The sequence below is a fragment of the Pistacia vera genome, unplaced genomic scaffold (genome assembly GCF_008641045.1).
Source record: "Pistacia vera cultivar Batoury unplaced genomic scaffold, PisVer_v2 Contig460, whole genome shotgun sequence".
NCBI classification, from domain to species: Eukaryota; Viridiplantae; Streptophyta; class Magnoliopsida; order Sapindales; family Anacardiaceae; genus Pistacia; species Pistacia vera.
Window position 1 is genome coordinate 1,850,667 of NW_022196291.1, and position 13,308 is coordinate 1,863,974.

Sequence of the window (13,308 nt, forward strand, 5' to 3'; positions counted from 1 at the left end):
TTGATCGAAGAGATAAAGTTAATTAGAAATAGAATAAATCAAGCCCAACCAAAATAGAAAAGTTTGACAGATTTGAAGAACAAAAGATATTGAATTCAGAGTGGGTGTTAGAGTGTTTTTAAGACTTTTCCCCCTACAACCGGGTGACATGTTTAATAGCAGAGGAAAGTTAGCATCGAGGTACAGTAGTCCATTAGAGATATTATAATGAGTGGGAAAGGTGTCTGACACTACCCCCTAGTATGGACGAGAGTATATAATGTGTTTTATATTTCGATGCTTCGAAAGTATACAAATGATCCCTCCCATGTTTTGAGTATTGAGTATGAATATTGGGAATCTTAAGTTTGAGGGGCGTCCAGTTCAAATATTGGACAGAGAGATCAAGGAGCTCCAAAACAAGAATTTCCCTGTAGTGAAAGTACGGGAGGTAAAACAAGGTATATAGAACCGTTACTCGGAGTTGTTCATCTGAATTTCAGGGACGAAATTCTTTTAAGGGGGGAGAATTGTAACGCCCCGCTTGAGATACGTAGCCATTGTTTATGGTATGGCCCAAAGGGTTACTAAATTACTCCTAAATGAGATTGTTTATTGCTCATGTTGTTTGTTTGGCCCTTGGTTGAGTTTATGTTTTGGGTTTGGTTGAGTATTTACCTTGGAATTGATCAAGACTTGGCGGATTTTGGAGTTGCAGCCTTCGCTGGGGCGAGGAAGAAGCTTTGCCGCGGCGACATCGGCTCTGAATTTGCAATGTGGGTTCTGTAATTCTTCGCCGAGGTGACAGAGCATTCTTCGCCATGGCGAAGGACCGGTTGAGTTTTTGTTTAAGTTTCTAGAGAATTCTTTCCTGAGGGAAAAATGACCATTTTACCCCTAATTAGCAGGAAAAGTGGGGAGTAAAATATAAGAGAATTTTATGGAGAATATGTTAGAGTGGGGGTGTGAGTGTAATGAATCAAAGGTCAAGGATGGAATTTTCAAGAAAGAGCAAGGGCAATATGGGAATGAATGAATATATTTTAACCTAAAAAGGGTTAAGTGTAATAAACCCCTTCATTTCACCCATTTCCACCGCCTCTTCATCCCTCATTTTCTCTCAATTCCTCACTCAATCTTCCAAGGGATTTTTGAGAGTTTTGAGTTGGAATTTGACAAATAATTGATCTTAATTAAGAAGAGGAAATAAGGTAAAGCTATGGTCCAACAAGAGTAGAGATCTTTAGTGGAGACTACTCAAGTATGAGGTAAGTAAATCCAACTCAAGTTGAGATTTAAGGAATCTAATGAGTTGAGATTTCTTTATGCATGTATATATGATACTTGTTGAGAAATTGAGTAGAGATATATGTCTGCTTGTTGAGAAATTGAGTTGAGAAGAGTATTCATGTTATGTTTGTTGGATATATTTCCTTTATGGGAAGTGTTGATGTGTGATGAGTTTGAGATGAAGTTAGAGGAGATTGAGTAGATATTTTGGGAGTGTTCTTCTATGATAGGAACCATGTCCATAGAAGGGAGTTTCCTCCCATTTTGGATGGTTATAAAGAGAAGTACAATTGTAGTTAGAGAAGAGTTTTTGTATGCACATGAGTTGTTTGATGAAATGCCTAAGAGAAGTATGAGTATGAATAGTGAACCTTAATTCTTACTACATTGCATATTGGCATTTCATAAGTGCATTAATGAGCATAAACCATCTATATGCATTAGTTGTGCATTTGAGAAGTAGCTTGAGAAAGAGTAGAGAATTTTGAGTATAAGCTACACTGTGAGTAATAGCTTGAAAAAGAGTAGAGAACTTTGTGAATAGACTACTCTAAGAGTTAAGCTATACTATGAATACTAGCTTGAGAAAGAGATGAGTATTAGTTTGAGCGAGAGTAGAGATCTTTGTGAATAAACTACTCTAAGAGCAAAAGAAGAGAATAGAGTAGGTTGTGCGATGGGGAACCCGTGAGTGATGAGTAAAGTCACGAGAGTGGGTGCTTTGTGATCCCCAGCCGTGCCTCTGGTTAGATGGGGCCGTGACCGTCACGAAGAGTGGAACATGAGGTTCCAGCTGCGCCTCCGGTAAGATGGGGCTGTGACATTCAGAGAGAGAGAGAATACACTCACGTGGCCAAGGGTTCTGAATCCATGCATGACCGAGTCCGATCGACAGAGAGTGAGTGGAAGTCAAGAAGAGTGGGATGAGTACCCAGCCGTGCCTCCGGTAAGATGAGGCCGTGACATGCAAGTGAGGAAGAATGAGCAAACATGAGAAAGAATAAAGAGAGACAATGAGTAGGGTTACGAAGAGTGGGATGAGTCCCCAGCCGTGCCTCCGGTAAGATGAGGCCGTGACATACAACAGGAAGCTAACAGCAAAGAGTTATGAGAAAGAAAGCTAGAAAGAGAATTAGTACAAGTCACGTAGAGTGGGAGAAGTCCCGGTCGTGCCTCCGGTAAGATGGGGCCGTGACATTTAAAGAGAGAGTTAGTAGAAAAGAATTATAAGAAATGAGAAAGAGATAATAGAGAGAATTAAAGAATGAGAAAGCTTGAGAAAGAATGAAATAGAAAGAGAGAGTATGAGGAAGCATGAGAGAGTTTGAGTTAGTAAGAATAGAGAGTAGAAGAAAGAAACATACAGTTTTTTTGCATTAATTGCATGTACATCTCATACATGCATGCACCATGATTTCTTCCATGGTTAGTGAGAGTATGATGAAAATAAGAAAGAGAACCATGATTTTCCTTCGTGGTGAGTAAGAATAAGAGAAAAAGAACAGAGAATAAGAACAAAGAGAAGAAAGAATAAAAAAGAGCAGAACAGAGTTACAGGAGAATAAAAGTATTAGAAAGAAAGAGAAAAATTGTGAGAATTAAAAATAGAAGAACGGTAAAGTAAGGAAAGAACCAAAGAGTGAGTTGCGGGGACAGGTAGTAGAAGATTTACTTACTAAGCATTGTTGTGCTCACCCCTTTGTTATTCTCTGTTTTGCAGGAAATAGGAGCAACGGTCGGATGGACGTTGAGGAGCGGAGAGTATTCGCACCACTGTCCACCAGCTGTGATATTTTGTATTAATTAGAAAGTTTTTAATACATGGTATTTTGTATTTGTAAAGAATTATATTTTATGAGTAAAGAAAAAAAATTGAGCCCACTATCTTTCATACGCTATGTATAGCTATAATTTACATAGTATGTATTATAAGACTAGTAGTAGAGAGCAGGTGTTACAAACATTCAATGTTTTTCAGGCTATGAAGTTTCCGTCAGAATTGGATTCGTGCTTTAGTGTAGACGTGGTGGATAAACTAGTAGCAGAGGCTATTGTAGAGAACACTCCATAACTACCTCTAGAAGCGTGTATTGCCCAATAAAAAACAATAGAGGTAGATGAGCCAGCAAAGAATGAATATGCTACATTGTTGGAAGCACTTCAGCCGATGGTTGAGAGCCAAGATCTAAAATTTGAGGAATTTGATTTTGAGAAAGAGAAGGAAAAGAAAAGAAAGGAAGAACCTCCGATGGTTGAACTGAAGTCGTTACCTTCCCACCTCAAATATGTGTATCTTGGTGAATCCAAATCTTTCCCAGTAATCATCAATTCAAGGTTGAGCAATTTGGAAGAAGAGCGGTTGATTCGGGTATTAAGAGAACATAGAGCCGCAATTGGATAGACTATTTCGGACATTAGAGGCATCTCTCCATCTTTTTGCATGCATAAGATGCTTATGGAAGATGATATCAAGCCTAGGGTGCAACCACAATGGAGATTGAATCCTTCGATGAAAGAAGTGGTGAGAAAGGAGGTGGTGAAACTTCTAAATGTGGGAATAATTTATCCTATTTTAGACAGTCCATGGGTGAGCCCGATACAAGTGGTTCCAAAGAAAGGAGGTATCACAGTGATAAAGAATGAAAGCAATGAACTGATACCAACGAGGACAGTAACTGACTAGAGAGTGTGCATTGATTACCGGAAATTAAATGAAGCGACAGGCAAGGATCATTTTCCACTTCCTTTCATCGATCAAATGTTAGAGAGATTGGTAGGGCATGCTTACTCTTGTTTCCTGGATGGTTTTTCAAGATATAATCAAATTGCCATTGCTCCTGAAGATCAAAAGAAGATGACTTTCACTTGTCCCTATGGCACCTTTGCTTACAGAAGGATGCCTTTCAGATTATGCAATGCACCGACCACATTTCGGAGATGCATGATGTCTATCTTTGGTGAAATGGTGGAGCGGTTTATAGAAGTCTTCATGGATGACTTCTCTGTTTTTGGTTCATCTTTTGACAATTGCTTATCTAATCTCTCATTTGTTTTGCAGCGATGTCAGGAGACGAATTTGGTGCTCAACTGGGAGAAATGCCACTTCATGGTACATGAAGGAATTGTGCTCGGTGATAGAATTTCAAAGGACGACATAGAAGTGGATAGAGCGAAAATAGAAGTGATCGAGAAGCTATCACCACTTGCAAATGTTAAAGTGGTTCGGAGTTTCTTAGGGCATGCGGGGTTTTATTGACGGTTTATCAAGGATTTTTCTAAAATCTCTAAACCCCTTTGCAATTTACTGATTAAGGATGTTCTTTTTTATTTTAATGATGAATGCATGCATGCCTTTCAAAGTCTTTAGAAATTGTTAGTGTCTGCACCTATTATTGTAGTCCTCGATTTGGGACTACCGTTTGAATTGATGTGTGATGCTAGTGATTTTGCACTAGGAGTAGTGTTAGGACAAAGAAAGAACAAAGTGTTGCATGTAATTCAGTATGCTAGCAAGACACTCACAGATGCACAGTTGAATTACACCACCACTGAAAAAGAGTTGTTAACTGTGGTTTTTGCATTTGACAAATTTCGTTCATATTTGCTAGGTGCTAAGGTGATAGTCTTCACAGATCATTCGGCACTCAAGCACCTATTGGCAAAGCAAGAAGCAAAACCTCAGCTGATAAGATGGATCCTCCTATTACAAGAGTTTGAGTTCGAAATCCGAGATAAGAAGGGGTCGAAAAATGTGGTGGGGGATCATTTGTCAAGGATTGAACGACCAATTCAGGGAAGTGAAGAGGAACCCCAAATCAAAGAAACTTTCCCGGATGAGAAATTGATGAGAGTGGAAGAAGTACCTTGGTATGCAGATTTTGCAAACTACTTGTCATCAAGAGTGCTCCCAAATGGAATGACTTTTCAGCAGAAGAGGAAGTTTTTCTCTGACTTGAAGTATTATTTCTGGGAAGAACCATTTCTGTACAAACACTGTGCTGATAAGATGATATGTAGGTGTGTACCGGAAAAGGAGATGGAGAGTATTCTACGGCATTGCCATGAGAGAGAAGTGGGTGGTCATTTTGGAGGAACTAGGACAGCGGCCAAGGTCCTTCAATCTAGATTTTATTGGCCAACCCTTTTCAAGGATTCTTTCCGGATGGTTCAAGAATGTGACCAATGTCAATAGAGTAGAAATGTTTCGAAAAGAGATGAGGTGCCATTGAATGATATCCTAGTTGTTGAGCTATTCGATGTGTGGGATTGACTTCAGCGGTCATTTCCCAAATTCTTATAGGAACATGAACATTCTGGTAGCGGTGGATTACGTATCGAAATGGGTGGAAGCAGTTGCATTGCCATCCAATGATGCCAGGGTGGTGGTTAATTTTGTGAGAAAGAACATGTTCTCAAGATTTGGGGTACCATGGGCAATCATCAGTGATAGAGGATCACATTTTTGCAATAGGCAATTAGATGCGCTGTTGGGAAAATATGGAGTGACACATAGAGTTACAACACCATACCATCCACAGACTAGCGGGCAAGTGGAACTGTCGAACAAAGAACTTAAGAGAATTTTAGAGAAGCCAGTTAATACATCTAGAAAGGATTGGTCACAAAAGTTGGATGATGTATTATGGGCCTACTCCACTGCATTTAAGACTCCAATTGGTATGTCTCCATTTAGGATGTTATATGGTAAGGCATGTCACTTGTCGATAAAACTCGAGCACAAGGCATACTAGGTAGTCAAACGGCTAAACATGGATTTACGAGCTGTTGGGGAGGAAAGGATGCTGACTTTGAATGAACTCGATGAGTTCTGTCACGAAGCATATGAGAATGCTCGGATTTACAAGGAAAAGACCAAGAAATGGCATGACAAGAATATCAAGAAGAAGAACTTCAAAGTTGGTCATAAAGTATTGTTGTATAATTCTAGACTTAGGCTCTTCCCTGGAAAACTTAAGTCTAGATGGTCCAGACCCTTCATAGTTACAAGAGTCTACCCGTAGGGGGCGGTGGAGGTGTCACATGAGGAAAAGGGCACATTTAAGGTTAATGGACAAAGGTTGAAGCCATACAATGATAGGGTGATGAGTTGCAAGTCATTTCCCATCCAACTTGACATCTCGACATGAGGACTTGAGAAAGTCGAGCTTTCGACTATAAACAAGCGCTTCTTGGGAGGCAACCCAAGTGTTTTCATTTGTTTGTTGTTTAAATTTGTTCAGTTGTCTTATGATTTAGAATGATTTTTATGTAGTGTGTTTTTGGGTGTTTTAGGTGAATTATCGAAGCAAGGTGAAAGAAAGGAAATTTTCCAGATTTTGCCGCAGCGAAGAATTATATTTTGCAAGAAAAGGAATTAGAAAAGTCCCAAACTTCACCATGGCGAAATTTTCTCTTCGCCGAGGCGACGTGCTCTCTAGAATTTTTCGCCTCAGTGAAAAGGGTTGTGCAAAATTGACTAAGGAAATTTCACCGCGGCGAAGTACTTCACCACAGCGCTGTAGGCTCTGGAAATTTTTGCCGCGGCATCAACTGGGTTTAATATTTTCATTGAATGAAGAACGAAAACTGTTTTTTTATAAATACCCACGCGACTCTTCATTTTTCACGAAAAAACTTCAAAACACTTTCGAGAGCCAAACACTTCCACCTTCAATCTTGAGCCTTTCTAGTGAATTCCCATCACTTTTCCTCACTCTTTAACCCTCCCAAACACTAAAACAACTCACTTTAGCAAGGATTTGTGCGAAAAATTAGAGAAAATTTTGGAAACCCTTGGTTTTCAAAATTTGGGGATCTTGCAATCTGGGCTGCAATTGGTGAAATTGGTGGTGCATTCAGCGTGAGAAGGGTAAGATTTCAAGTTCTCCAACATCTAAATTGCTCAATTTTGATTGTAGTGCTTTAAGTTTGAAATTTTGTTTGGATGAGTTGAGTTATGGAATTTTTGTGAAGTTAGTGCTCTGATTTTGATTAAAGAAGTGTGGATCTTGATTTGTGTGATGTTGAGGAGTTTGGGTTTTCAATTTTGGAGTGTTTCGTTGAGTTTGGAAGAAGAGTGATTTTTGGGGGTCTAGGTGCAAAATATTGAAACTTAGGTGTATTGTCAGGAGAGATTTGAATTGTTACGTTGAATCCTTTGTTTGGGGGTGCATTTGGGCATTAACAGTCAAGCCAAAAATGCCGCTCAAAGTACCTTCCAAGGGTAAAGGAAAAGGGAAGAAGGTGGACAATAGATTTGTTAATGACAAGGCTTGGCAAAGATATGAATGAGCAATCCAAAGGAAGGCTAAGGGGTTTATTGCCGAGCGTGGATTGACCATTATCCATTCTAAAGAGTGGAGTCGAGGGAGACATTGGGAGTTATTTATGAGTGAACTCGCACATGCAGCCATAGAGTCGATAGTGAGAGAGTTTTATGCCAACCTCCCTAAGTGTGATCCTGGGTATGTTTTTGTGAGGGGTATTGATGTGCCATTTGATGCAAAGGTGATCAATGATTTCTACGGATTGCCTCAAATTGACCGTGATAAGCATAAGGAATTTAAGAAGACATAGTTTGAGGATAAGGTGGTACTTCAGGTCATAGCAAAATCGGATACCCCTTGGGAGATTTCGAAGAAGGGAAGGAAGAGCATTAAGGGAACAAATTTGATACCGATGGCTAGGTTGTGGCAGTACTTTGTGTGTCCGAGGATGATGCCGGAGACGCACTATGGTACAGTGACTTATGAGAAGGCATTGTTGCTCTATTCCATTGCCATAGGAAAGAAAATAGATGTGGGAAACATTATTTTGACTAATATACAAGATGCATCCAAACCAGGGCGAGGGAGCTTCCCTTTCCCATATCTCATTACAGAGCTGTGCACTTGAGCAGAAGTCGAGAAGGCTGATAATGAACCACTTATCCATCCTACACTAGTTCTCGACACCAACTACTATAACAAGCATCTTGAGCGTCCACCCAGTGAGCAACCTAGATCCAGAACGAAAAGACGAAGAGCCACAACAACTGCCACATCATCCAGTTCAACAGCCACAATAAAGGAGCTGATGCAGCAGATGTTGGGTAAGATGAAACGGATGGAACGACGTCAAGGTTGGCTGGCAGAATAGACCTAGATGATGTATAATTTGCAACGGAGCTGCTACACCAAGCTTGACATTGATACTTCAGAATTCTAATGGGAAGACTAGGATTCAGAAGAATGGATGGCCTCTGACACAGAAAATGACGACACCGAAGGAGAGAAGGAGGCCGAAGAACTATCTCTTACCTTTGTAAATTATGTTTTTCTATTCCTACATTGTGCATAATGTGACATTGGGGACAATGCCATCTTTAGTTTGGGGGTAGGAAAAATTTGAACAATTTTTTATTTGTGCTTAGTTATTTTCATGTTTTGTTGTGTATGCCAATGATGAATTACATAAGTCTATGATAAGAATAGGATTGTTGGGATTTTATTGTTGAAAAATGTTAAGCATTGCTTAAAGTTTATGTTGGTTGACTGAATTTTGCTTGAGGTTTGTTGAGTGGTTCAACCACCATTTTCATTATTTCAGCATGCTTAAATTCATTTTATGTGGTTAGGTGAAGCCTTGATAATGTTGGTGGACTCTAGAACCGAGTTGAGAAGTGCTTGAGGCAAAATTCTGGGAATAGACATTATTGAGGAAGTGATTTAGGTAGTTTTTTGGAACGTTTGAGCCTTTCCAACCGACCATGAATTTTATCCCTAGTTACCCATTTGAGCCTTATGAAATCATCGTTATCCTATTTTTCATGTGCAACCAATAATGCCAAAACCTTTCACACTAAACACATCCGCAACCTTTGAGAGAATTCTAAACCGAATGCAAACACAAAGAGCTTGGAGAGTTGTGTGAATGAACTAAAAGATTAGTTTGGGGGTTGTGAGAAGGGAAAGAAGAATAAGAGGGGTAATTAACCTCAATTGATTATTATTGTTGTTTTTTTTAAAAAAAAAAAAAAAAAGAGAGAGAACATAATTTGAGAATTGCATTGTAGTAGCAAAAAGGAGAAGTGCACATGCTTGAGGATTATAAAATGGTTGACTTCTTAAGTGGTCGTTGAGGAAGAAAGTGGAAGTTGATTTAAGTCTTGGTGTTTGCTTAAAGGAAACCGAGTTCTCTTGCCTAGTTTATCCTTTCCTTTTCTTTGAAGCCCACTAACTGAGCCTAACGTTACAAGCCTATAAAGACCTTTGGATCGTTAGTGATTTCTAATCCTCATTACTGGAGAGTAGTTCGATACTTAGGCTTATGGAGTTTGTCGCCATTTGATAAACTTTGCATTTCTGCATAAAATAATCCGGGAAGTCGGAATATGGACTGAAGTGGGGATCACCTACTCGGGGGACCAATAGAGAAAGATAGTCGATGCAACTTATAACTTCTTGGAGTGTTGAGAATTTTTCAGTAATTTTCAACAATTATTGAGATTTGTATAAATTCTAGGCAGTTCTTATGTTGAGTTTGAGTCTAATTTTTGTTTTGTCATTTTCAGTTTGGTTGTTTTGTGTTTTTGTTTGTTTGTTGTTTTTCTTTCGTTGTGTTTTGTACCTGATGCTCGGGGATGAGCATGTCTTTAGTTTAGGGGTATTTGATAATCCGAGGATTATACTATTTTTATTTAGGTTTTTTTACTGGATTTTAGATACTTCTTAGTTCGTTTATGGCTGAATTGCTACTTAATTCTATATATTTTATATTTCAGGCCAAGACGGGCATTTTGAGCAAATAATGAGCGAATTGGAGTTTTCGGACCCAGAAGTAAGCGGATCTCAGAATTTGGGAGAGTTCTGAAGCAGAGTGAAGCACTATGAAGCTTGTTCCCATGGGATAGCATCGAAGATCGAAGATTCAATCAAGGAAGCAAGCGGAGGGCAATTTTGTAAATTCAGAATTCTTCAGGAAGGTTCACCACGGCGAAAGAAGCTAAGCACGAGATTTCATTTTAGCTCATCGCCGCGGCGAAGTCTGTGAATTTTTGTTTTCTCCAAAACACACAGTTTTATTTGAGGAAAGTTTTAGGTTTTTGGGCGAACTATTTAAGAAAAACTTTGGCTTCGTTTGGCTCAATCTTCGGAATACTACTATTAGTATTCCCAATAAAGTTAAACAGTAAAATTGCAAAAACTCACAATATTATTCAACTTTTTTTAAACCCCCTAAATTTGATAATTTAATTAAATACCCCTAAATATTTTTTTATTGAAATTGCAAAAACACCCTTATACCAGATTCTGGCCACCACTGCCGGAAGTTGGCCGGAATCTAGTATAATGGCGCACTACCGACTGAATCTGGCCAATAGTGCGTCATTTGGCCTTTTCCGGCCAGATCCACGGTGGATTTGGCCGGAAAAGGCTAGATCTAAGGCCAAAGATCTGGCCATTAACGGCCAAATCTTCGATGGCCAAATATGGTCGTCGTTGACCATCAACGACGGCCATATCTTTAGCCGTCGTTGACAAGCAAATGCGGCCAGATCTAGCCATTAATGGCCAGATCTAACCGTAGATTTGGCCTTAGTCGGCCAGATCCACCGTGGATCTGGCCGAACAAGGCCATATCGATGCACGATCGGCAAGATCTAGCCGGTCATGCACTGATCGGCAACTCCGGCCCCCCTCCGATGGTGGTGGCCGGCTGTCCGTATTTAATGGGTGGGTTGGGGGTATTTTTGTTAACTTTAAATGTTTTATTATAGGGGTGTTTAGTAAATAAACAAACATAGGGGGTATTTTAATTAATTTCCAAATCTTACATTGTAATACCCACCCAATTCAACTTTTTTAACTTTTTTCAAAAAAAAAAAAAAAAATTTCTAGAAAGTGTAAAAAAGTTAACCAAACGGAGCCTTTGCCATTTTGGTAGGGGGTCGTCTGAGTTGCTTGGTTTTCATTTCTTTAGAGTAGATTTGAAATATTTGTAGAGAAAGTGAGAAGATTTAAGATTCAATCTTGTGGATTCTTCAACTAGGGGAGATCTCTATTCTTTTCTCTTTGTTTTCAATATGTTGACGGCTATGTTTACTATTTTTCTTGTTGTTTGTGTTAATTTAGTTATGAACTAACCCATTTTGGGTTAGGGTTTTGATGTAATTTGGATTTCTATGGATTAATCAATTGATTATTGTTGCTTTTATACTCTATTGCACAGATTATGTGGTTATTCTGAATTTTTATTGATTTTATTTGTTGAACATGAAGAGATTGAGAAATGAATCATGTTGAGCTTCTTGGGTATTCACTATTGTAGTATTGAATGCTAGAGATAGGTTTGAGAATCAATGGAATCAATCTAGCATTCCATTAGCTTAATGAACTTGGATCTATTAATCTTCAAATTGTTGGGTGCGGAAGTTTAATAGGAAAAAGTAGGAATTCATAGCCTGAGAAGGTATGTTTGACAACTTAGAGAATTCGATTTACAATCCGTGCATGTGAGTATGAAATTAGCATAATCCGAAGAATTCATCCGCAGAGTCCGAATGAAATCAAAACCCTGACTATTTGTTAAACTGAGATTATCCTTGTGTTTAAACTCTTGCTTTCATTAATTGGTGTTTAATATATAGTAAGTTTTGTTTTTAGTTTAATTTTTAATCTCCCATTAATCCAAACAATTTCGGTTTCTCCAACTTGAAAACACATAGGAAAGTTAGTGCTTAACAATCAATCCTCGTGGGAACGATACTCACTCATCACTTTATTACTTGCGTGACTAGTGCACTTGCTATTTTTGGATGTTGTAGTAACAACGCATCAAGTTTTTGGTGCCGTTGCCGGGGATTAAGTTGTGTTTTAAAATTAAATTTTTCTTGTGTTAGCTAGATTGGAGCTTTAATTTTTGTTTAATTGTTTTTAGTTTAATTTTTGTTATTCTTTTTGGTTGGCTTGTGATCTCACTTTTTGTCTCTTACTGTGTAGTTTATGCGAAGAGCAAGAGGTCAGCCAGCGGCTCCTGTTGATCCAAAAATTGAAAGAACCACTAGAAGACTAAACAGAGAGAGAAGAGAACGAGAGGCTATAGTTGAACCAGAAGTCATAGTTATAGAGATGGCAGAAAATAGAACACTAAGGGAATTCTCAGTTCCCACAGTTGAAGGCAGTGGGTCGAGCATTACTAGACCAGCGGTACAAGCTAAAAACTTCGAGATAAAGCCAGCAATCATCCAGATGATCCAGCAGTCAGTACAGTTTAAGGGTGATTTGAAGGAAGATCCAAATCAGCACATTACAAATTTTTTAGAGATTTGTGATACTTTCAAGTCAAACGGAGTGTCAGATGCCGCAATCAGTTTGAGACTGTTCCCGTTTTCATTGAGGGATAAGGCAAAGGGATGGTTAATGGCACTATAATCAGGAACGATCACAACATGGAATGATTTAGCACAAAAGTTCCTGACCAAATTCTTTCCTCCAGCAAAGTCGGCAAAGCTTAGAAATGATATCACATCATTTTTATAGGAAGAGTCGGAATCATTGTATGAGGCTTGGGAGAGATACAAAGAACTACTGAGGAGGTGTCCACATCATGGGTTGCCAGTTTGGATGCAAGTCCAAACAATTTATAACGGATTGATGATGAATGTGCAAACTATGGTGGATGCAGCATCAGGAGGAGCACTGCAAAATAGGACACCATAAGAAGCTCATAAGTTGCTCGAAGTTCTAGCAAGCAACAATTATCAAAGCCCTAATGAGAGGTTGCAACCAAACAATCCGTACTCCAACACATATAATCCTGGTTGGAGGAATCATCCAAACCTGTCTTGGGGCAATAAGAACCAATAAAATCAGCAGAACAAATGGAACCAAAGAGCATTGCCAAACAACCAAACAGGAGTGAACAATCAACAAGGAGAGCAAAGAGTGACAAAATTGGAGGACATGTTTGGAAAGTTTACGCAAGAGACCAAAGGTTTTATGAATGAGATGAGGACGAATTTCAGAAATCAAGAGGCGTCTATTCAAAACTTGGAGGTAC

At 39.0% G+C, this 13,308-nt stretch overlaps 1 non-coding gene across 1 annotated transcript; it reads right to left on the reverse strand.

The window, feature by feature from the left end:
• Positions 1–12,755: 12,755 nt before the first annotated feature.
• On the reverse strand, positions 12,756–12,862 carry LOC116145304. Its single transcript, XR_004130378.1, has one exon. It is a non-coding gene; the product is annotated as a small nucleolar RNA R71 (small nucleolar RNA).
• Positions 12,863–13,308: the final 446 nt, after the last annotated feature.